The 26,884-nt window shown below is 40.9% G+C and overlaps 1 protein-coding gene across 3 annotated transcripts in view; it reads right to left on the reverse strand.

Moving 5' to 3' along the window:
* Immp2l (inner mitochondrial membrane peptidase subunit 2) overlaps positions 1-26,884 on the reverse strand; it is an 859,529-nt gene that overhangs the window by 101,117 nt on the left and 731,528 nt on the right. The window lies entirely within an intron of this gene.

Genomic DNA, 26,884 nt, shown 5'->3' on the forward strand with positions numbered 1-26,884 from the left:
TGTCCATTTCATTACCCCATTCACTGGGTGAGTTGTCTTCTTAGCTTTTCAAACTTCTTTGTATATACTAGTTATCCATCCTATGCCTTATTTAGGGGTTGTCACTGATTCTGAAGACTGTCTCTTCACCTGATGTGTTCATTAACTAATTACCTTATTTCCTGAATAGTAAGAACACTAATTAGAAAGCCCCTGTCTTCAATATCTTGAAGTCTAGTCCCTACTTTTTCTCTAAAATTTTCAGGATTATTATTAATGTCTTTGATCCATTTGGTGTTGGTGCTTGTGCAGGGTAAGAGGTAGGAATTTAGTGTCATTCTTCGGCTTATGAATACCCAGCTTTTCCAGCACCATTTGTTAAAAAGGGTGTCGTTTTATCCCCCAATGTGTGTGTTCTGCCACTTTGTCAAACATCAGACAACTATGTAAGTTTATATCTTTATGACCTGCTCTATCCCATTGATCTATACGTAATTTTAGTCACTTTGTAATGTTAGCTGGAATTGGGTATAATATCCACAGCATTATTTTCTCTGCTCAGGATTGCTTTGTCTATCCAAGGTCTTTTGTGCTTCCAAATTATGTTAAACTTGCTGTTCTTGTTGTTTGTTTCCTTTTCACATTTTTTGATTTGCTTGTTTTTTCCAATTTCTGTGAAGAATGACATTGGGATATTGATGCGATTGCATCGAACCTGTAGATTGCATTTGATGATATAACTGTCGCACAATATTCTTTTGTCTTTTTGATATGCATAAATGAGATTATGTGACTCTATGTTTACCAACTTCTCTATAAGTATACATTTGTGTATTTATTGATTCCCCTACTGTATTTCAAAGTCTTGCTTTTGATTCTGTTACTAGGAGGCCCACACTCTTACTTTCAGGGCTAGCATTCCAGTGTCTCTGGCTTTGTATCAACACGACAGCACGGGAGTTCTGAAGTCTTGAAAATCCTCTACTGTATGTACATTTCCCCCACCACTTCAAAGAGGAAGTGGAGAAGCTAAGCATGCCCACATTCAGGTAATCAAAACAAATAAACAAACAAACAAAAAACATCTACATTGTGAATGAATGTGGGAAAGAAAAAACAGCTTGTCTGGAATTAGATGTTGAGATGATAATACAATCTTCCACATTAGGGGAAAACAGAAGAAGAATGCAGCAAATCAAAAATCAGATATTATTGCATAATAAGGCTGGAAAGGAGTTGAGAGAACAACTAAGAAATGAAGACCTTCATTGTATTGATGACATAAATGCTAAGAGGCTTATTAAATTGCTAGGTTCTCCAACAGAACAGAGCTCATGATCATAACAGTAACACCCTTGTTATTTCAACAAACCCATTTTAGTCTACAACAGAATATGTAAAGCCTTTTATCCAGTAGGAGGTGTGCACTATGATAAACGCTGAACTGAAATTAGGGAGAAAACCCCGAACCTTCACTATCTCTGGCATATTTTAGGAAATCAACAATGTTTATACCTCAGAATCTTTTGACCTCATGTTGTCTAGTTAAAGGGTTTTTTTTCTAAACATATACTCAAAAGATCCTAGATAGGGGCTGAAGAGATGGCTCAGAGGTTAAGAGCATTGCTTGCTCTTCCAAAGGTCCTGAGTTCAATTCCCAGCTACCACATGGTGGCTCACAACCATCTATAATGGGGTCTGGTGCCCTCTTCTGGCCTGCAGGCATACACACAGACAGAATATTGTATACATAATAAATAAATAAATATTTTTAAGGAAAAGTAACATCTTAAAAAAGAAAAGATCCTAGAAACTAGAGAGTGGGATAAATAGGGGACAAATGACCCTTAAAGGCTTCCTGTAAACAGCACATTTCTTTCCATTTGGCAATTCCTAATCTAAAAACTGAGATCCTACAAATAGGCACACACCATCTGACACTTACCTCTCAAGACAAAAATCCCATACAGTGTTATATTGGACCTATATGTAAAATAGCTCACTTTTCAGGGGGATACTAGGATCTATCTTTTTAGAGCAATACCAAGATATCATAATTTTCTTTAAAGAAGATATAGGAATTACAAATATATTCACCACACTTGGCCCTTGAATGGAATTCATAGTGGTTAATACCATGAGCACGTATATTTCAGAATGATTGTTCAAAGGGAAACAGCCAAAGAGGAAATGATCAAAATAGTTACTCATTTGAAAGTGTGCGCGTGCGCTTGTGTGTGTGTGCATACATGTGCAGTGTGTATGTAGAAATGGGAATGATGAGATATGAATATAAGCAATAGAGAGAATTGTACTATAAGCATTATTGTAAATCACTGATCCCTTATTTAGGAAATCTTAAGTTATGTAACAATGGTATAGAATAAAATAGCATCTGGCTGTCTTTCCCTCTTTACCATAAGGATTTGGGGGTGGCATCCAAGCTTCCTGGTAAACATGTCATGAGATTCTCTAACTCCGGGAATATGATACAAAGCCACTATGGATGATTTTAGTACCTCATAATCTCATCTGGTTAGTCTTTTTCCGTCCCTTTCTTTGAGCTAATAAAGTTCCCTCCAAGATCCTAGCTGCTTTAGTGGCTCTCATTAAAAATGAGGTCAAAGGTAAAAAGTTTGTGCTGGAGAAGGAAAAGCTCATGTCATGGACCACCAGCATTTTCTACATTTTTCTGCTATTGTAATCATAATGGTGCGCCAATTAGCATAATCAGTGAATACTGATGCTCTCACAAAATGAATAATACTTATTTTACAGGAAACAGGTTGGTTAGACAGCCATTGTTCAGAAAATCCAGACTTAACAGCTGATAGGTGTAGATTTTCCATCTATGACTTCTTATTTAGCAGTCCTTCAGCTTTACCCAGCAACTCTCTCTACCCAAAGGCGTCACTGGGTATCTGTTGTGGATTAAATGTCAGCCATTGCTTCTCCCCTCCCTGATTTCCTGTGAGTATAGAAATAGTTCATAGAAAGTGAAAAGTTATTTTTGGATTTGGTGGTATTAACCTAGAATATGAATTCTGGATATTTAATTTAGCTTTTTTTTAAAAGTGAACAGATACACATCTGTTTACTGCTTAGAATAAAGTGAACTATAATTAAACTCATAAAACAATGCTATAAAAACTTTGTATTTTCATGCTACTTTAACATAGTTGCAATAAGAATATGCTGGTGTTAATTGAAAGATTCAGTCTCACTTCACAGTGTAATCACCCACAAAACTGCTTATTGGTCTATCTATTCCTCCAACAAGACCATCATCCTTTTAATGTGCCCTTCAGAAAACCAGGCAACATGGTGTGCTAATAATACATTCCACTCTTTCAGATAATACTGCCCAATTTTAATCTGCCCCATCAGGCTCTGGTAATATATACTAATAGCTATCATATTTTACTAAATGGGCTTATTACTCAAAGTAGAATGACCCCCAAGTCAAAAGATTCAGACACCAATAATATTTGCAACATAAACTATTCATTAAAACTATTGACTTTTTAAAATATATGTTTCTGAATTTAAATTATATAACATGAATTTTTAAGGAAGTTCTTGAAACATTTGTCATGCTTAAATGTTCTTACTGAGGAATAGTGTCCTAAAAGCTAACAAAAGGGTCAGAGACAAACCCTGCTCCCACTTTTAGGAGTCCCAGAAGAAGATCAGGCTACTCAATTGTAGCATACATAAAAAGGGCGTATCTCAGTCCATGCAGGCTCCCTGGTTGTTGGTTCAGTCTCTGTGAGCCCCTGTGACCCCAGGTTAATAATTCTGTGGGTTTTCTTGTAGTGTTCTTTATCCCTCCGACTCCTGCAATCTTTTTCTCCCCTTTTCCTGTAGGATTCCTTGAGGTCTGCCCAGTGTTCCAGTAGGAGTTTCTGCATCTGCCCTATCAGCTTCTCCAGCCTTAGTACAGGGGAGGTACAGAGTCTAGCTTGAGATCCGTGGAAGGCCTGCCCCTTTCTGAATGGAAACTGAGGAAGAGTGAAGGGGGAGCAGAGGGGAAAATCCAGGAGGGGAACTGGGGGAGAGCTGGGAGAGAAAACTGCAGTTGGGATAAAATAACAATATCATTTTTAAAAATGTTCTTTTTGGTGTACGTTCATTTATAGCATCAGTTCTCAACCTGTGAGGACCGATCCCTTTGGCAAAATCTCTATCTCCAAATATATTTACAATAGATACTTAACAGTAGCAAAATTACAAATATGAAGTAGCGATGGAATCGGTTTATGGTTGGAATCACTACAACATGAGGAACTGTCTTAAAGGGTCGCAGCATCAGGGAGGTTGAGAACCACTGCGTAGGTCGTCCTTACAAGGGAAGTAGAGCTGTCACAGGTGTAGTGATAACGGAGAAAATGAAGGTGAGGTCAGAGGAGCAAGTGGGCTATGCCCTGGGGAAATGTTCCCTGTAGGAGAAACCACAGCACCTGTTAAACAGAGAGGTATAGGAGGCCTTTAAAAAGATGTCAATGAAAAAATCCTGGCAGTTTGGTATTTCTAAACACAAACTGAATGGACCTAAGGGAGAAGTACTACTTTAGAAGATTTATAAGAAGTGGAAAGGATGCTAGGTTTCGTGCTATTGAAGTGAAGAGGACCTATTGAACAAGCTTTACACAAAACAGAATAAAATATACACGTACAAAGATTGTATGGCAGGGCTGACAGTCATATTCAAGTCAAGAAGACTGCTTTGGGGGTCACTGTTAATATGTAGAGTGAAAACGAGGAGCACATGAGTCAGAGCTATAACTGTGTAGATCAGAAAGGAGATGCAGGCATGGGAATCATTAACCATACTATGGTAGTAGAGGGAGGAAGATAAACATGTCTACAATGGAAGTCTTATTTTTTAAAAAGGTGGCAACGATGCTTCAGTGGTAGATCACAGAGATGAAGACAATGTCCCCACAAACAAAGTAGGGGTGGCTGATGCTTATCGTAGGAAGGAGGTCGATGCAGAAGATCTTGGTATGTTCTGGATCCCTGTGAGCTAAGTAATGATATGTACTAGCACTTGGGGTATCAGGTATAGTTTGAAAGCAAGATACAGGCTAGAAATTATGTTTATGCCTCGCTTAATGCATGCACTGTTCTGGAACCATGGCTGTAGAGTATCCTACAGAGCTTGTATAGTCGGGAGGGAAACATGCCAAGAACTAACCACTGAGGAAGTCTGATTTTACATCAGTTTTCTACAGAGAACATTCCTATTGGTGATCAAGCCTTGGAACTTTAAGCTTATATCTATGCTCTTATATTCATTCTACGTGCCAACTCCTCGTTTAAATGTAAGGCCTTGTTTAGATTGCTGCCTTTTATCGAGAAAAGGTAAAGACAGATTTTTTAAAAAGACAGATAATTTTAAATACTGAGAATTAAAAATACATATATATGCTTTTCAGTGGGACACACTGGATTGTGCTGTGCGACCCAATGGCAAACTGGGGCACAGCTTTCTGAGACCTGGAATGTGGAGTTGCCACTCCCTGAGTTCAGGAAGGTGTGAAAGAAAACGAAAGCAGGGCTGGCAGAACAGGAGGGGTGCGGCTTCAGTTTCAGACACCACTGGCTTTATTAGACATCTAAGCAGACACAGGGTGGGAGAAAAACAAAGAAGACACGTTGCCAGGTGGATTAGGAGAGATGTTCAAGGAGAAGGGAAAGATGGATCCAGCAAACCAATGAAGATGTCGATGAAGGGGATAGAGAAGAACGGATCACTCAGAGATTCCTGATGACCTTGACAAAGACAGTGTCTGTAGAGCGGGCGGTGTGGAAGCCTGGCTGAAGAGGAAGTGAGAGGACAGGAGGGAAGACATTGCAGAGAGTGCAGAGAGTGAGGAGAGTCAACTTCTTCTGGACGAATTTGTCAACAGAGAGTAATAGGAAACCGCCAAAGGCATAAGCAGAGAGAAGGGATTCTCTTTTAAGATATACTAAAACCTCCCAGCATGTTACCATGCTGCTTGGAACTATTTTAAAGATTAAAAAAAAAAACATATTGATGATGCAGGAGACAGAGTAAGAACTGCAAGCTCTACATCTTTTTATGTGAAAGCCATGGACTTTGTTAAGCAATGGAGTGCCAGCCTTTCCTATGAACAAGCAGAGTTCTCAGGGCTTGTGACACTGAGCTGCTCAGTAAATAATAATCAATCATATCGACTTTCAGTCCTCCTACAATACAACCTCCTAATACACTGTGAACAGTTTAGGTATTCGAACCTCATCACCATTCTGAAGATCAATTATCTGTTTTGTCACTGATGCTCTCCAACCCCCCCCCCCCACAAAACACCCAACCATTCTAAGGCTTGGCTTGTTTCTGGTTATGAGATGGACCACTTCCTGGTCACCACGGTGCCTGGAAAACAAAGGAGTGAGAAGAGTAAACTTTCCTGGGCACTGTATCTCTGTGATGTGTACTGCTGCAGGGCACCACAGAGGGGAAAAATGCAAGAAAACAGTCTTGTAGACCAAATGTCTATCTAGCCATGCAGAGCTCTTTCCACGGCCAATCTTCTAAACCTTCAAATAGCATCCAGTCACTATGCCTAAACATTCGGTATAATTAAACTTCCTTGTTGAGGAATCCTTCATAGAAACAACAGAAATTTAGTATCATAGTTGTCATTGTTTCCATAAGAACTGTACAATCAAAGCTTGGCTGCACAGTCCTCATCCTTAGAGACATAGCTCTAATGCCATTGCCACTAGAAGAAATCACTGCATCCTTCTGGGAATACCCTCCCCGTCTCTTCTAGTGATACTGATACCCGTGTTAAAACACTGAGCAGCCTACCTTGGGATGATATGTTTGTATTTGTGCCTCCTCCACAGACTGTGGGTACCTTATCTCTCCTCCTCAGGGGCATGTGCAGAATAGATATGAGCTAAATATTTGTCAGATTTAAATATAAATTTCGAAGTCGTGGTTGGTCAAATAAAATGGCGTGATGCACAAGAAAAGCAGAGTAACTAGGTAGTGAGATGACGCGAGTATGCGCGAGGAAGGGGGACTCATGTTCCAAACACTCACCATTTCTGGCTACTTTATGAAGAGACCCTCATTTTCAAGGACTGTTTAGATAAATAAAGCAATTTTTTTCATGCAGTTTTAAGATAAAACAGAATACAGAGCTATTCTTGCACATGTCTGTTCCACATACAGAATTGGTGGCTTCCATGCTTCCTTGAGAAAGCATACAAATGATCTGGCCCAACCCTCAGCTCTAGGAGAATCTTGACATCAATGAGATCCCAGCTGTTAAACTCCAATATGGGAGCAGACATAAGTGAGTTGAGCTTCCACTAAGTGAATTTGGGGATTGTACTTCCTGGCAGAGCTGAGTTGCTCCTTGCTATCGGATGTGCTCGGCCCCAGCCCAGTTACTCTTTTTCCCTGCTGTGAGCTCTTGTCTTTGAATTTTCTTTTTAGCTTTTTAATAGACAATATGCTTCAGCACTTTTTGAGAGAAAAGAGAAAATACGTCCTTTCTCTAGCAATAGCAGCTGAGACTCTATTCAGTATGAAATCAGGTGGGGGCATCTGTGCTTTGAATTAAAAAAGAAAGCAGTTTAATTTTTCTAATTATGATCCCTGTGTCAGTCGTGGGTTGAGAACACAGTCACCTTTGTGTCACCTTGAGGATTCTGTCTTAATTCCCCACCTGCCGGCCCAAGATAGAATCGCTCTCCATTAGCGTCTTATCTGCATCTGCATCCGAGAAGTTACTTATGTTCAATGTTGAACCACCCTTCACATTAACCTTAAATGTGGAGTCATTTTTTTCAAATGAAGATAATCTGGATTCCACTTGCCTATGATAAACTGTAATTATTTGGCAGTAGATGGAAATGTTTTAGACTGTGAAGAGCTTTGAAGCCCCTTTTCCCATTATCAGTGGCTTGCATAGGTAAATGTTAAAGTTCAGATAACAAATGCCATGCCAACGACAAACACAACAGAGGTTCTTGTCTGTTTCTCGCAGCTTTCCACATATAAATCAGGAGTACCGCTGTCCCGATTCCCTGAAGGGAAACTACTAGAAAGAAATGAAATACTGAAGAAAAGCAAACAAACAAACCAAAATGAAAAAACCACTAGGCCATACTGAAAGGGAGAAACAATGCATGCCGTCGCTGGGTGGGGGTTGTCTGTGCATTATCTGCTCTGCAGTAAGTCTGAAAATTTCTAGTCCAAATTCAATACCTGGGACAGTCAGACGCTGCTGACTATTGCCATGGCTCTGACTGATACCCACTTTTCATAAGATGTGTAGGACATCAATCACAACAGGCAATTACTAGGACCATGCAGACCAAACAGAAACATGGGGTCTAAACAAGAACCACAGATAAGATTCAAACTGGATTTGTTGGTTACATTCATATGGCTACTGAGTGTGTGTGTGTGTGTGTGTGTGTGTGTGTGGCGGGGTGAATCAAGCAAATACTGAAGTGCAATTATGCTGAGGACAATGGGTGAATTGAGATCATTTGCTGCCATGTGCCAGGCTTGCTTGCTGGTAGAGAAGGGGTCAGTTCAGCTCTCCTATGGACAGGTGAAATTGTAAGCTAGCACGGCATTTGTCCGATCAAATTTGAAAGGAGAATGAAGTGGCTTCTTGGGAGTTGAGAATGAGTACTCCACCAGGGGAGCAATGGGCTGCTGAATAGAAACGATGGCTTCTGGAGGAAGAGATGGTTACAAAGAAAAGATACAAGGAAGAGCTTGTGCACTTCAAATAAGCCCCTGACAATCAGGAGACAGAAGCTTTTAAATGACCAATGAGTTCACTTCAATGGCACCGTCATGAACTCTTCTAGATTGAGATCTATAGCACTGGGGTCGAGTTAGACCCATTTCCACCTAGACTGACTGTAAGGAAACAAGAAAGAATCACTAGGGGACTTCTTAGTGACACACATATTTTAATATAGTCTACCAGAAGGTTCTATAAAGCCAAAAGACTAACGTAGATGTGTATCAATTAAGTACCTCTTAGGAGATTGTAAATTGTTACAGCAGTAATCATACATTCCGCATGGTTATTAAAAGTTGGGAACTGACTGTGTACAGATGTCTAACCTAATTTACATATATTGTCTAATTTAATCCTTATAGCTATCTTATGAGGTAAATATGATTATGGATCCAATTTCACAGATGAGAAACCTGAGGCATAAGAGCTTAAACAAACACCTAGCTGTTAATTGGAATCCCAAGTTCTTAACCGCTGTGCCATACTGACAGTAAGTCACGACTAACTCACTTCTCTCATCGCCAGACCCTGCTGCTATGACAATTGTCAGGTGTGTATAACACAACTCCAAAGTTCTGTAAGCGCCAAAGCTAAGCATTGCCAACATAACTGCCTTGGACACTGGGTTTTCCTTTAACACACCAGGGAGCTTCTGGGCTTCTGTCTAGGCAGAGGCTGACAGCAGAGGATTCTCCCTAGCAGTTGTGGTCAGGAACCTCCCAAAGGGGAGGGAACCTCACAAGTGAAGACTATTTAAAGACATTCAAAATGTTTACTTGTCACTCGCTGTATTTTCCCCTTAACGTAGTTCTAATTTTTTTCTCTTAAATGGTATTTAAAAATACCTTTTTAAGTTGTTTTTGCCCAGAGAAAATACTTTGTTTGGTAAACACACTTTTTTTAGATTGTTAATGGATTGAAAAGGCTCTAAAATATGCAAAATGCCTAAGCTGTGCCACAATTGAAGAACTATAATTTTCCAAAATTGTGAAAGTATAAACCCTGATCACTCACTCCAGGTAAGAAAGCAAGAAGATAGCCTTTAAAGAGGGCTCGCCACTAGCTGACTTTGTGTGTGATGCAGGCCATCACAGAGTTTACTCTGTTTCCTCAATATCAGCTTCTCGCAGGCCTACCTTGATGCAAGAAGTTTACCTTCATTCCCAAAGTCACCAGTGCCTCAAATTCTGTGTTTTCCTTCATTCTTTTTAAAATCTTTCTTGATGTACACAGACACACATGCACGCACGCATGCACCAAATCTTATTAATTTTTCCTTAGGTAGCTTTGTCAGAGAGTATACACACAGGTCAGAGGCAGGCCAGGAGAAATGAACTAGTAAAGTCCTCCAGAAGTCTCTAAGGAAATCGTATCTGCTGAATTGAGTTAATGTCCACTTGTATTTTGGACATGTGCCCAGAAGCTAGTAGACAACAGAATCTTTTATATGGGCTACAGTTCTGCCCAAACAGAAAGCATAAAATAAAAGGAGCTCCTTGGCGAACAAGAGTAACCATAACAATGCATTGCACTCAACCCTCTGTTCGATTTTCAAAACATTTTTCTCATATTCTATTATTAATCAAGGGTTTTTAAGTTTAATTTTAACCACTCTCTCATCCTGTAACGCTGTATGTAACAGAACCATCCTCAGAGCTGGGGAACGGCTCCATGGTAACAGATTCTCAAACATCAGCGCAGGAGGAGCTTTCATTGTGTGATCACGGCTCAGGGAGGGAGGAGGAGGGCAACGATGAAATAACATCCTGAGAAGGAATCGGCAGCCTCATGGGGTTATGAGAACAGGGAGGGAAAACGGAGCTAAGCGATAGAACAAGCTTAAGGTGGTAATGAGATAGTTATGAAATTTCAAGGTCTGGAATAAGTCCTTTATTTTAGTTCCCTAAAGAAATGAAAAATACATTTTTTACTCAGTAGAGCTGAAAGGGGTCCCTTTTCTGGTGTCACACTTTCCAGTATATATAGAAATAGAGCCTCTTTGGGGCTTTTTCAATAGTCACTGAGACCCGCTCTATGCAAACAGTCCCGTGGTTGTGACGGTGCTACTGTCTATGTGCCAATGGTTTTATGGGGGTAGATCTTGGTGAAAGTGCATTATGGGTAAAAAGAAATAAGTACTTCCATTTTAATAATGGGCTGTGCCCTCTAGATGCTGGGCACCAAAGTTGCATCTGAAGACTCAATCAGAGACCAGCCCTCCCATTACTTTTCTAGCCATCACTGTTAATAATAGACAAATCCCATCATCTTTCTAAAAACCTCCTATTTTATTTTCCTGCCAAAACCAGCCAAGTCTCATGGCCTAGATGCTAACTGGACAGAAAGCAGATCAGCATTGACTCACAGAAGTGTTTTTTTGGAGTGCCACTTCAAACTCTTGTCACTTCTACTAGAAAAAGAGAGGTCTTGCTGCAACAAAAGTTTAAAAATTTAGTGTATTTCAAGCTTAGATAGCCTTTAGGTATATGGGTGCTTCTAAAGTGCTGAAGGAAGTATAATGCCGTTTGTTCTTCTAATCTTGTTTGCACTATTAATTTGGTTAATGGGTTAGTAATCCTTTCTTTATAGATACAGAAAAGGAAACTTCAGCCCAGCACTTTTCTAAATTATTACATCTTCTAAACAAATGGGGTGCAGATTAATGAGGTTTTTCTCAGAGCTCTGGAGTCACAGGGGCTTTAAATGAAGTGATGCGTCCTTGTTTCCATTTAATGAAAATAACAATCATGAAATGTAAATTGGACTTTAAAGCAGGACAGTAGAGCTGCATTCATACCTGAAAACATTGAAATCATTTTCTAAGTGCCTTTCTCTGTACATGAGAAGGTTCTGGACCTACCCTCTCCCACTGACAATATGAGCTGCAGCCACTTATGGAAGATCAAGAAGTCACCAACTTATATCCCCTTCTTAGCTGCACCAAGTCTCGTAGTATTACATAAATGCACACACTCTTACTTTACACTAACAACTGATTAAAGATGGTTGCTCATTTTCAGATTTTTCATTCACTAATGACAGCATAAGAATATAAGACCCTTGTGGTGGTCTGAACAAGAATGGCCCTCATAGCCCCATATGTCTAAATACTTAGTTCCAAGTAGAAGGAAACGTTTGGGGAAAATTAGAAGGAATTTCTCCAGCCTTGCCGGAGAAGGTGTGTCACTGTGGGCGGGCTATGAGGTTTCAGAAAGCCCTGGCCATGCCCTTTGGGCTTGCTTCCTTCTGTCTGCAACTCTGCTATTCATGCTGCCATGTCTTTGCTTTGTCATCATGGACTCAAAAACTCTAAAACTAAAGCCAAAAATAAACTCTTTCTAAGTTACACTGGTAATGGTGTCTTATTACAGCAAAAGAAATGTAACTGTAATACATTATAGTTGAATACATAACTGATAACTGATTACAATTGTAAATGTAATATAATCCTCCTCCAAATGTTACAAATGTCTGATATGGGATTCCCCTCTGTAGGCCATGAATATGTTTTATTACCATTGGTTAATAAAGAAGCTGCTTCAGCATATGGAAGGGAAGAATAAAGCCAGGTGGGAAATCCAAACAGAGATATAGAGAGAGTAGCTGGAGTCAAGGAGATGCCATGTAGCTGCTGAAGGAGAAAAATGCCCAGAACAACTTTACCTGGTAAGCCACAGCCTTGTGGTGATACACAGATTAATAGAAATAGGTTAATTAATATTTAAGAGCTAGCTAGAAATATGTCTGAGTCATCAGCCAAGCAGTATTGTAATTAATATAATATAATTTCTGTGTGATTATTCAGCTCTGGGTGGCCGGTAAACGAATAAGCAGCCTCCATTTGCAAATGTTTAAGTGAATTCTTTCATCAAAAATACATAAATGGGGTATTATAATTACACAAAGTATTTTCTACATCAGAACATGATGTATGAGCATATAAATTCGTGCTGGAATTTTCCGAATAAGAAATAATTAATTTCATCTTTACAAAATTTGTATTTTAAAAAATCCTAAGACCTTTCCAGATCAACAAACATTTATTTTGGAATTATTACTTACAAAGCAGCTCTTAAATACAATAATAGCAAAGACAAGTGTAGGAGACATGGAATATGTCAATGAAAGACACTTATGACCTCAAAGGGAGGTCAGGGGCATCGACTTTATCTTTGTTTTTCTAAATTAATTAGGGAGAGGATGCTATTATCTGAATGTAACATCATTACACTTGAAGGCGGTCCTCATGAATCCATCAAGCTCAAAATAAACTCTACTCTTACTTCCAATCTCCTAGCCAACCAAGATGTCATTAAAATATTAAAAACTACTTAATGTCTTTGGGGTTTCTTAGATTGAGCCAAGATGACGACAAAAAAAAAAAAAAAAAAAAAAAAGACACCATCTGCAGATTGAGCTATAACACTGAGCCTTTCCTCTTCTGAGACACCAGGTTCATCCCCAGGATCTATGAGCTCCACCACCACGGGATCTTAGATCTACAGTTTGAGGCACAAGTTGCCTTCTACAATGTGGACCTTAATTCCAGCTAGAGTGGTTGGCTTTTTTAGTCCTTTACTGCACCTATGGACATATCTTGCCATACTGATGATGACTGTATCTTACATTCACCGCTGGTTAAGACTATTCATTCACGACTTTTCCCATCCAGTCACATACACAGTACTTTCAGGTACAATAAAAACTAGCCAGAAGGCAGAAAGCTTAGAACTACTTAGAGATTTCACCTTACCCTGGTCAGGGTGGCTGGTTTGACGAAGACAAAGGGTAACAAGTGCTGGAGAGGACATGGAGAATGGGAACCCTCATACACCATCTCTGGCCATACTTTTTCATTTTTGGTGATAAATACAAAATTTAAGATGTTCCTCAATGTATACATTCACCTACATTTCCAAGAACGAAAGGCATGAGAGAAGATTTTAATATCTGTTTCCTCTGCTCGTACTATAAAGTCCATGATAAATGATTACAGTCAAGTTAAGACCACAAGGTAAGGGGCGAGGGAGATAGTTCAGGAGTAGGCCCTTCCACAACAAGCATGAGGCTTTGGCTTTGATCCTCTGAATCAAGAGAAATAAAAAAAAATCATGAGACAAAAGCAAAGTCTGTTGGTGTGGGAAGAGATCTGAATACAAGCTTGGCCAGGAGAAGAAGGGGAGAAGTCTGAGGAGAAGAAGGGATTTCTATAAGGAAGGATCTCTTGCACCTGTGCCATGAGGGTGGTGGCTGTCAACAGATGTCACACAGACTGTTGAAAGTCATCTCCAGTGTAAGCACCTCCACACTCGCATCTCTAACCTCCTAAACTCCAGGGTTTACATCTGATACTATTAGGCTCACTTTATGAACAAGCATCAGACGCTGACTGATATAAAACAATTTACCAAAAACACCCATGTTTACAAACAGAAGACCCCACATATACTGTAAATTTAAGTTTTATTGGATGTATTAAATTGGGTAAGAGGAGATACAATTTAATAAGGATGATATCTGATACCAAGACCAAAAAACTTATCGAGAAGGTGGGTGGCTGCCAGATTCAGAATAAACCAGCAGAAGAACTCACGGGTATTCCCTGACATTCACACACGATATCTCCTAGAGCTTAAGAAAACTGAAAATATGTTATAGAGGTAGTTATATGCACGGTGGCCCTCTTGCTATGATGTGGTTGCATAGTCTGAATTGGCCTACAATTAGTAACTAGGAGAATGATTCTAGAAAAACACATGACATATCCTTTGGCGCTCAACTTGTAAATGCTTTCCCTGGAAACAAGCAGTAGTTGCCGACAGTATACAATGACATATCTAACACTGGAATCACAGTACCGCCCATGGTGGCCTGTCTTTCCATTCATGGATATCTGTCTCCACTTCTGGTCAGGAAAAGAGAGCAGTGTCCCTCTCCAGTGACCTCTTTCACTTGGTGGTTATCTTGCTGACGTAGTGAGCAGCTTCAACACCTCCTCCTCATTGCCATCAAGCTACTTCTAGCTTTCCTTCTGTGTCACATTTGGTACAGATCTAACAGGAATTTGAATTTGGAAAATGAATTGATATTTTTACTAGATTTTTAAAAATTGAGTTTTTGTTTTGTTTTGTTTTTTATTGGTTTTTGTTAGACATCTGTTTACAAGGCAGTATGAGTTTGTGTGCCCGAAGCTTATTTTCCCACATGAACCAATTATTTTTAGTGTGTCATTTTCTAGATCTGGGGCATCTTCAGGACCACATGTAACATGTTACAGGGAAAAAAACCTGTAATACATGTGACTTTTCTTAATATTCTTGGTCTTAATAAATTAAATTAACAAAATTTTTGTGACTATTGGTTATTGAGATCTCTACATATTCATTAAACATTCCAAGTCAGATAGGAGACATCATTTAGATAGCATAAAGAAGAAACAGCCTGAACAAGGGCTGTTTCTCCCCCTTTTTTTAATCTCTTAAAAGAACTCATATTTGAGTCTAACCCTGAAGGGCTTTACCTTGACAAAAATTAGGAGAACAATATAAATATATGTGACCTAGAAAGAATGGTTTTGTATTTCTTATTGGGAATAGGAGAGTTTCACAGTGGGAATAGGGGCAAAAAATGGGATCACATTAATATATCATCTTAAATCCCTTTTTGAACTATGTTTCCTTTTAGAAAACTGAGAATTTACAATCTTAACTTTTTATTTCTTCAAAAGAAGACAGTTAATGTACTGCTTTGCAGTGTGTCTATCAAGAGAACAGAATCATCACTAATTAGAGATTCTCATGAACTCAGAACGGTTAGAAGTAGAAACTTCGGGCAATATGAATTCAGGGGGTATGACCTGGCGTTTGCATTTCTGGAACTTTTGATGAATCTTGTGGCAATTTTCATGCTTAATTGGGCTACAGGATCCTGTCTGTGACAGGGAAGAAAAGTGACCTCCTGTCTGCATGATTGGTCTTTAAAATAACTTCATTAATGATACCTGGAAGCATTAAAAGTCATTATAATACTGTCAATATTTCCTGTACTGTTTATTTTGCAAGAAACAAAACTGACCCATCGACCTGCAAGATAACTTATTTATTCTATGAAGACATATTTTTGCTGCTTGTTGACAAGATAAGAATTGCTTTAAAATAAACATTTTGCTACGGAACTTTTGTTCCAGTTGACACAAGTTGACTGGGAAGGGGAATCTCCATTGAGAAAATGGTCTCAGCAGACTTTCTGCAGGCATTATTTCAGTCACTCAGTGATTGAGAGGGCCTAGCTTACTGAGGGTAGTGCCACCCCTGGGCAGATTGTTCTTGGTTATATAAAGAAAGCAAGCTGAACAAACCATAAGGAGCAACTCAATAAACAGTACTCCTCCAGGGTCTCTGCATCAGTTCCTGCCTCCAGGTTCCTCCTTGAGTTCCTGCCCTGGCTTCCCTTTAGGAAGTGTGAAGGACTGTGATCAGAACATGTATGCCAAGCTGAAAATCCCCACATGGCTTTTGGTCATGGTTTTGATTACAATTACAGAAACCAAACTAAGACATCTAGTGTTAATAAATGTAGAGAGAAATAGGAAGAAATTACATACATAGGAAAATTATAATCTAAAATCCAACTTCGTTGATTCTTTTAATTTCAGTATTGGATTAAACTGGTTCATTTATAAAACTGACTGTGTTGACAAAGATTTCTGTCCTGCCCAATCCTGCAGCCGTTCAGCTCTAAAGAAACACACAGAGGTCTACATTAATTATAAACTGGTTGATCTATTAACTCAGGCTTCTTATTAACTCTTATAACTTATATTAACCCAAATTCTTGCCTGTATTAGCCACATGGCTTGGCACCTTTTATCACTGAGGCCTTATCATCTTGCTTGCTCTGTGTCTGGCTTCCTCTGTGATGACTGCTGTCTGATCCTTTCCTCTTCCCAGAATTCTCCTGTTCTTGTTGCCCCATGTCTACTTCCTGCCTGGTTGCCCTGCCTATACTTCCTGCCTGTCTACTGGCCAATCAGTGTTTTATTAATATAATACAAGACTATAGTCCCACTGCACGACTGTTCATTTATCTGTCTATCCTAAGGTTTCAGTGCTATGACTCTTTTGGTCTCATTTTTCTCCACTCTCCCTACACTCGGTTTGTCTGTTTGGACAAGGTCCTTTCCCATCCATCACAGAAGATTTGCCAATGTAGATCTCGCACATCCTTTCTCCAATGAGTTCTACAGGAAAAACAGCTGGGTATCATCTAATGCTCTTTCTCCATCAATTAATCATCCACTTAGCCAAGTACCTTGTTCTCTCTCTCTCTGCCTCATGCAATTTCCAGCGCCATTCCCTCAGCTGTTTCCCTGTTTCAGCTTGGCATGCGGACTGCGGGGAGAGCAGGACAACCTCAATTATCTTTTAGCTTCTTTGCTTCTGTAGCCAGTTTCATTCTGCAGCCAGGATAGCTTTTCAAAAGTACAGATTCCTGGAAATGACCTGACTGTAAAATCTACTGCTGTCAACAGGAGAAAGCTACCAGCACAGACTTGAAGTCATTTAATCAAATTAGTTTGTGCTTATTTTTCTATCAGTGCTTGAGGAAAACATAAATGGTTACATATTATGTGTCAAACTTATTCCAGATTCTGAAACTGTGGCGGTGTACCAGGATGCATTGTCCCGACCTACAATATTCTACTGTTAGCAGAAGAAGGTGGAAAGCAACAAATGAACCTGGGTTTGGTGGTGTAGGCCTTTTATCCCCAGCTACTCCGCAGGGATGCAGGAGGGTGTCAAGCTCAAAACGTACCTGTGCAACTAAGCAAGATCCTATTTTCAAATTAAAGAACAAAGTTGAAGGAAGATTGGAGTATAGCCAATGGCAGAGAACATAAATGAGGCCCTGAGTTCAATCCCCAGTACAGAGAAAAAATGGAAAGATGAACATGTATACTCAATCCAAATAAGCATTTCTCAGTAGAAAACATAAAAAGGTCAATGGGTCTGTAAACTGTGCTTAACCTCAAAGCAAAGCCATAATGAGACCACTTTACTCCCGTAGGAGCAGCGACTGGAAAGACAAAAGCTAACATATGCTGGTGAGGGCGTTGGGGATGGAAAGCTTTGCAGGTTTTAGCTGGGAATGGAAATTGGTATATAGCCATTATGCAAAAACAGGACTGACGCTTCTCAAAATGTCCTAAAGAAAACATTTTATGTCCAAATATCCCATTCCTACATTCAGCAGGTGGGGCATCCAGAAGCCCAGGATGGAAAGGGTAAGTGGAAGATTATATCAATGGGTAGCTACTGTTTAACAGAAACAGAAGTTTGGGCGCTACAGCAGTCAGGCGCTTGGAGGCAACAAACATATACTACAGATGTCTACAAAGCCGAAGAAGGTGAGTAAATCTTTCCACCAAAAAGAATTGATAAACGCTGGAGGAAGAGGCACGTTTTTCCTGATTTAAACATTACAGACTGCAGACATGCACAGAGATATTACACGGTAGCTCCCAAATGTATACATTTTTGGTCTTTAGGTATTGGCTAAAATCAATTTATGTAAGAAAAAAGAAGAAAAAAGAGGATTTCAGGATTATAGGGAGATATGAATAAACTAGAAGTTTATTCATAAATAGCCCCATAAAACTTCGAGATGACACTGAACAGTGCTTTCGTCGGAGTGGCTGGAGAAGGCCTATGAAGGGAGGGGTGGAGTGCTGTATTATAATAAGCGCCAACACGTGTGAACTAGCCGACAGACAAGTGCAGATGAAGATGTGCTTAATTTTTTTTAAAGAAAATAAAGCCTGTGTGTTTCTGAAGTTCTTGTTTGTGATCTCTGTCTCTCTGACACCAGTGCACAAACACCTCCACCTTTCTACTCCCATCTTCTGAGTGTGTTATCCCACGGGTATGAGACTTTTAGGGTGTGGCTATTCTCTTACTCTTTTTCTTCCGTTTTCTAAATGATTTCTCCTCTTGATGGTAGGTGCCCTTTGCCTGATAGATTCTTTACCTGCCTGGGCCAGTATGTGCTCATTTCTGGATGCAGCTCCCATTCCGTGCCCTGTCCACTGTGACTCTCAACTGAACATTCATCTTTACACTAATTCATGTTTGCCAAGCATAAAAACAATGACTTCTTGAAAAAGAAGGCACACCACACCATCCTTTTTAAATGAATGGACATTCAACTGGTAGGTTACTGCCGTCTCCGCCTTCATTTGGCCTTGTTGCCCCCCCCTCCATAGTTTCACTGAATAATATACAAAAACAAAGAGAGGACGGGAAATGGAAATTAATCAAATTTGATCACAGTGAACATCTGTCATAAAAATATTTGATGGAAGGCATGGTTAAAATTATTGGCTCAAATGAGAATTAAAAATTGCCCATAGGGGTTATTTATCCATGCTATGCCTAGTCAAAATTTAGCTTAGATTAATTGAAGAGAAACGGGGTAAAAACGATGAAAAACTAAAAGAAGAGAGAGAAAGAAGAAAGAGCAGAAAACACAACAAGAACAGACAGTGCAGAAGAACCAGTGGGGAAGTCAGGTCTGCTTTTGACTCTGAGCGGTTTCTACTGACACTCTATTGATGGGAAAACAGATCTGGGACAAAGAAACTCCACTCATCCCAACTAGTTATCTAGTATGCTGTGGACAAAGAACACAACAGACAGATCAGCTGAGCTGCTTGGTTCTGTGATTGTGTTCTTGTTCAAATAGCTGAAAATCTCTGAAGAGTATCCAGTCTCTATACACTCATTCAAAGACCCACTTACACACACACACACACACACACACACACACACACACACACACACCACGGGGGGGGGGTATGGCATACAGTTATGCTCCCAAAGGGACATGGAGAACAGAATTGTTTCTTAAGGAAATCTACAGATAGACCTAATGGTGCTATAAACTCCCAGGCACTTAAGTAAAGCAATAGCTAACTATTTCCTGTGAAGCACTCAGGGTGGGCAGTGAATCTCATCCTTAAGTCCCTTGTAGCTAATATGAAGCAATCTGCATTATGCAGGGTCATTCCTGCATAGACACAATCCTTCATGTGCAATGTGCCCCTCAATACAATAGCACTCATTAGCAAATGTACAAACACTTCTGTGAATACATTAAAAGGTTCAAGAGAAATTAGCCTTTGTTTATAATTAGAAGATGTTATTGAAAATGTATTTTATTTCATTTGCTTTTCTGAATACATGAAAATTAAAAACAAAACTCCTAGTCAAACCGCCTCATAAAAGTTCAAAATCTTTATATTTCAAGCACTGTCTTGTCCTTGTCAAAATCCTTTTGATGTGTTTTGTGGCAGTATATGTTTCTAGAGTTATTTTTATACATACAATATGGCAAATGCTCCCTTTGAGCAGCTCTGCATCACAGGGAGGCATGGAAGGCTGTATTAGTATTTTAATGGGTGATCATTAGACCAGGGGCATAGAGACAGACAAAAGTAAGTGGCCCATGAAAGGGGTCTTCCTGAATGCACCAGGTTCTTGGGTGGATAATAGCATTTCTGGAATAACTGAGCCTTTGAAAGAAATTCTAAGAGAGCTCTGGGTCTCTGTGAAGCACATGCCACTTTATGGCAGAAAGAATGACCCTCTGGCAAAAATCATGACATAGTTAACATTCCTACGGTTTGCACAGGGCCTCTTAGACTTCAGAGGGCACTCACTCCACATGGTCTTTTGCACCAAGGGTCTATCAACACGCTTGGACTTTACCTAATTCTCACTCCCAGGTAGCAGACTGAAGACACCGAGATGGGGAAGAGACCGGAGCAATAAGATGCGGCAGGGAATCTTTCAGTGATGCTAATGGTAAGCAGTCGGCTTTGCTCCAGGGAAGGGAAGGTGATTCTTGAAGCATGCTCAGAAGACAAGGGTAGGGTCATGTTAAAACAGATGAGTGCCAGTCAGAAGCAGCCTCTCCTAGACCTCAGCAGACTTAGGCCTGGTCCATTGGAAGAAGGGTGAGAGGGGGATCCAGCCTCTCCTAGACCTCAGCAGACTTAGGCCTGGTCCATTGGAAGAAGGGTGAGAGGGGGATCCAGCCTCTCCTAGACCTCAGCAGACTTAGGCCTGGTCCATTGGAAGAAGGGTGAGAGGGGGATCCAGCCTCTCCTAGACCTCAGCAGACTTAGGCCTGGTCCATTGGAAGAAGGGTGAGAGGGGGATCCAGCCTCTCCTAGACCTCAGCAGACTTAGGCCTGGTCCATTGGAAGAAGGGTGAGAGAGGGATCCAGCCTCTCCTTGTTTTCCGCCAAGAAGGCCAGGCCTTTGAGTGGATGAGAGAACATGAAGATTTAGCCTAAAAGGACAAAGTAGGGCTAATGGATAAGTGAGAAGTATTTAGAAATGGATAAATGAACACAGTAGTTTGGCTCGGCACAGGTTTACATGCCCGAGGGACACCCAGCCTGCTGCTCTCAGTTGTGTGATGTTGGGAAAGTTACTTAGCTCAGTAGTGGGGTTCTGCTTGCTTGTTTACTTCATCAGAAAACATGAATAATAAAAGCACCTATCAGCTTTGTCATGAACTTTAAATGTTTCCTCACTTCGGGAAGTATTTGGTATTTATTCAACACTATAAAAACGTGAGACTTGTTAAATACTATAAAAACAAAGGACTTATTAAAAATTAGAAGAAGGCCAGGTGGTGGTGGTGCATGCCTTTGATCCCAGCACTGGGATCAAAACATAAAAACAAAACACAACAAGATCCTTAGGGCAGGTACACTAGCCAGCATTTACCTATGGGATATTCACATATTCCACCAGATGCGATCTTATAACCCTGTGAGGCAGCTGTTAATGTTGTCATCATTTTACGCAGCAAACATTTGAGACATAGCCATCTTAACAACCAGGATGTGGACTTGGCGCTTGCTTGCAAAGTCTCTACTCTTAACAACTAGCCCGGGCTTGATTTCTTGAATGTCGGAATACACTCGAAGAACGGAGCCGTGCAAGGGGAATACTCAGTGCCTGTGAGGAAAGTCCAAGGAAACAAGACAGGAGTCTGGTGATCTCAGTTTCTTCAATACACAGAGTTGTTCTTGGAGTGCATTTTCATGCTCCTCCCAGGTGTATGGAGAGGAGTGAGTTGCTTTACTTCAGATGTTGGTATTCGTATGCCTCTGTGAGGACATGCCAGCCAGCCCTAACCTGGTGGCACTGTGCTATTGCCTGCCCAGAAATGAACTGCTCTATGCCAGTCATTAGGGTGCTCAGACCTGAGCTATAATTTACACAGATCTCCTGTGATGAGCAAAGAAACTTAGTGGAGCCGGGCATCCCTTAAGGGCCACTGACCTTTTACTCCAGCATGCGGGGGGATCCTAGTGGCCTGCGGGTGAGATAATGGGTTGTGACGGCTTCCTTTGCTTCTGTAACTACTGCCAGGGGTAAAACACAAAATGGTCTCTTTTTTTTTCCCCTATATGGTGGGAAAGTAAGAAACATTGAGGGATATAAAACTATTTTTCCCGCCAGGATGTGGATTCCATGGATAGTTGTTATACATACCTTTCTGATGTCCACCTTACAGAACCCTCACCTTAATTCCCCTTCTGCATAGCATGCTGAATTGGCTCTAAGGCTGCTATCCTTCTGCAAGCAGTAGGAAAAAATTCATTTAATCTAGGTTTGAATTGAGTCTCAGTCTCTGATTTCTCCCAGTGGTTTCTATAGAAAAACATGTTTTGCCACGTGTGGCTTGGCCTTGTGATGGAACACTTTGCTCATGATGCTTCTTAACCCTCTGAATATGAACTGCCTGCTGCTCTGGATAAGGTTGGCTATTGTAAGAGACTTTAGTCTGCCTCACTTTAGGACCCACTCTCCCAGGTTCACAACACCGACGAGAGCAGCAAACACAGGAGAACTCTCATTCATGACCTTTCTGTCAATGGGACAGGAGTCCATGGGCTCCCATTTTTAAGCCATCAGGACATCAGGACCCTTCCCTGGTTGCCTGATTCCCCTCAGATGAATGCCAAGGGACAGAAAGGGTGGCTCTAGATCACCAAGGGGCTGATGATGAAACAGACTTTGCCAATGGTGCCAAGGAATCCTTGTGTCTTCAGACTCGTGCCTATAATTAGGAGTGTGCCCTCAGCCCACCCCTATCTAGCTGTAGCAGTTTAGGAGGTGTCTATGAGGTATCATGCCCTACGAGTGTGTAAGATATTATATTACAATAGAATATAGCAGCTATCCATCCTCTCGGTTGGATATGGCCAGTGCTGTCATTAATCAGAGTGGCTGCAGTCTTCTCCGGGTGATCCCTAGGAGACCTGGCATAGTAATATTCCTTCATGCAGAGTGTAGGGCATTCACAGGCTCATATAATCAAGAGCCTGAACACCATCCTTAAAAGGTCTCACTTCCCTTTTCTAAGTTTAGACATGAGGGAGACCTCCGTCAGTGTGGGAACCTTTGCAAAGGTCTGCCTCAGCTAGGTGAGATTCTCCAGGCTGACAGTCCCACAGGAGTAGTCTTTCTAAAACCCTAGAGTGTGCCTGTCAATTATGTCCCAATGACTGCTTCAGTGGTGCAGTTTTTAATTAGTCATCCATGCATGCTTCTCAGGTGACGCAGATCCCCTCGGTTGCCCAGAGACTTCTGAATGATGTTGTTGCCTTTGATTGCCTATGTTCTGGTACGTAAGCCCAATAAACTCACAGGTCCACCTAGCTAGATTTGTGGAATCTTTTCTTTGTTCAGTTGGTGTTCTCCATATCCGAGGTAAACCTGTATTTATGTCTCAACAGCAAAAATTTTGTAACAATACCCTATTTGTCACCTAGGCTTTACTCTGGTGTCTGTTTGGGAGATTCAGCTTCCGTGTGTTGGACCACTGAGAACGCCAGCTAACACAGTTGACCATCATGCAGCCACAGCAGCTTCAAGAAGAGTGTCCCAAACCACAGACCCCTGCTCCATCCCTACATGAACACGGCCAGCTCTGCTAGGACATCTGCAATAAAGGTGACTCTGGGTGTGGGCGAACTCCATCTCGAGAAGATGGCCACTGCGAACAAGTGACAAAATCACTGATGGAGGAGGGTCATTTGTCTATGTGTTACTTTCATTGGTAAATAAAGAAACTGCCTTGGCCTTTAATAAAACAGAAAATTAGGTAGGCGGAGTAAACAGAACAGGATGCTGGGAAGAAGGCAGTGAGGACAGACACCATACCTCTCCTCTCTGGTCAGATGCAATGGAGCAAGCCACCAGTTCAGACATGCTGAATCTTTCCTGGTAAGACACTATCTTGTGGTGCTACACAGGTTACTAAATATGGGTTAAGCAAGATGAGAGAGTTAGCCAAGAAGAGGCTAGATATAATGGGCCAGGCAATGTTTATATGAATACGGTTTGTGTGTTGTTATTTTGGGTATAAAGCTAACCATGCAAGAGGAAGAAGGCAGTGAGGACAGATGCCATGCCTCTCCTCTCCAAGTTGGATGCAGGTTAAGATCCTTCCTGGTAAGGCACCACCTTGTGGTGCTACACAGATTATTAGAAATGGGTTAATCAAGATGTGAGAATTAGCCAGTAAGAGGCTGAAACTAATGGGCCAAGCAGTGTTTATAAGAATATAATTTGTGTGTTATTATTTCCGGGGCTAAGATAGCCGTGTGGGATCCAGGCAAGAACATAGCTTGCCGCTCCATACAACAAATCACTAGGTGGGTCGTGGCTCATCCGTTTCAGTAGGTCCTGTCTTTGGTGAAGGCTCACCTACTGTCGTTTCTCTGTCCAGACCCCTCTGATGGCAGCATGGTGAGTAAGTGGGTATTCCCCAGTCAAGTTCCTTGGAAGCACCTCAGACTCCCTGAGCGTAGAGCACTGTTTGGGAAATACTGAGCTCAAACTGGTTAGAACTCCTCAAAAAGGCACCAGGCTTTATATCCTAAAGACCAACTGCAGACTCATAGTGCTCACAAGTGAACGGAGAACACTCCAACTAAGCCTAGACGCTGATGGTTCCATATTTATTTCCTTTTCCTTTGTCCTTCCAAATGCACCCCACTCTTAAGTATGGAGTCTCTTAAAGCTACTCAAATTCAACCACAAAAAAAGTAGAAACAGATAGATCTAGATGTATATTGATTTATGTACTCCCAAGGCAATATGTATTTTCCATTTAACAAGGCCTAAAAGGGTTTCTGGTCATCTTAGGGCAAGACTTCATAAGAGACTGTCAGCAGAGAAAGTGGTATGTCGAGTTTAATGGCCGTATGCTGGAGAACAGAGGGTTCTGCATACACAAATGAAATGTTGAACCTTTCACTGTTGTGAGGACTGTGTACTGCAAAAATGAATGTCCACAACTGTCTGGGAATAGAATTTTACAACCACTTTAAGTAAAAAGCACTAAATTTACCCTGTAATTGGCTGCAAAACAACCAGAGGAATTCAGGATTTTGGAAAAACGTTAACAAGGATTTCTCAGAGCGCTCTTAACCTGAAATCACCCGGGACAGTAGAACAGCCTAATGTCATGGCATGCTCTGCATGGAGGGTCTTGTCCCAACTCCAAACAGCATCAGCCCTGAGTGCCAGATGCAGACACAGGTTAAATGAGGAACTCTGGCCTGAGGCAGCTTTGCCACCTGAAGCTGTAAGGATTACCTTCCTTCGGACCTTACAGAGAACTGTAAACAAAATAAAACAAGAATCCTAAAGCCACCCTGAGCTCCCCACACCACCTGACCTCTGCTTTAGATCAGGCCAGGAAACAAGGCCCTCCTAGGTAAGTCATGTGGGACAAAGGGGATTAGCCACACAAGGGGCAAAGAGGCAGACAAGCCCTCAATAACTTTTATCCTATGCTTTCTGTTTTTTTTTTCCTCTTTTTCAATTTCTACGCTATTCTTTGAGTCCTCAACACATGACATTGTGGAAAAGGACTCCAAAAACGTATGTAAGTAGTTACTTAGAACGGGGATCATGTTGGAAATAGGAGGTTTCTTCAGTGCCTTTAGAATCTGAATTACTTCTGCTTTGTGTTGTGCTTTGTGCATGTGTGTGTGTGTGTGTGTGTGTGTTTGTGTGCATGTGTGTGAGTGTGTGAGGGGGGAAGAGAGAGAGAGAGAGAGAGAGAGAGAGAGAGAGAGAGAGAGAGAGAGAGAGAGAATTGGTGCTTAAGGTTCTTTGTACCTGGCAGCTTATTGTGGAGATTTCAGGTTAGGAAGTGTTACGTGCGCCATAGGAAAATACTTCGTGATGTTCTATAATTTCACCAGGCCTAAAGCCCACTAGTGCACATAATGGGAAACAAGTGTTTTACAAAGGAAGAGAACTTTGGGACTTGTAGGAATATGGGCGGCGGGGCTTCGTCTCTGGCACCCAGCCGCCCGCATGGCTAGCTTATGCCCCGAAATAATTACACGGAAACTGTATTCTTTTAAACACTGCTTGGCCCATTAGCTCCAGTTTTTTATTGGCTAGCTCTTACATATTGATCTAACCCATTTCTAATATTCTGTGTAGCACCACAAGCTGGTGGCTTACCAGGGAGGATCTTAACCTGTGTCTGTGTCCGGCAGGAGAATCATGGTGACTCCCTGACTCGGCTTCTTTTTCCCAGCATTCTGTTTTGTTTATTCCACCCACCTAAGGGTTGGCCTATCAAATGGGCCTAGGCAGTTTCTTTATTAATTAACCAATGAAAGCAACAGATTAATACAAGACCCACCTCCATCAGGGACTATTGACTGGTAAAGCCCCAGTTACTAAAAACAATTTTGCTGAAAGACAAACTAAACCTTGAATGTTTTAAACTTTAAACATGGGCATTTGGTTTTAGTTCAAGGCTGTTGTTAAAGGAACCATTATATAAAATATTGTTTGATGCTTGTTCAAACATTGTTCTTTTCTAATTGGAAGTGCTGAAGAATAAAAATACATTGTCTTCCCTTCTATTTCTCTTTTTTACTTGGAACAGAAAGTACCGAATGCAGATGAGTGAGTGAAGAGTTAAAGGCATGCCTCCTAGAGAAAGAGGTTCCCAGAGCTTCCTGACGATGCCAGAGCTGATGATGAACTGGAAGA

The sequence above is a fragment of the Chionomys nivalis genome, chromosome 10 (genome assembly GCF_950005125.1).
Source record: "Chionomys nivalis chromosome 10, mChiNiv1.1, whole genome shotgun sequence".
Lineage (NCBI taxonomy): Eukaryota > Metazoa > Chordata > Mammalia > Rodentia > Cricetidae > Chionomys > Chionomys nivalis.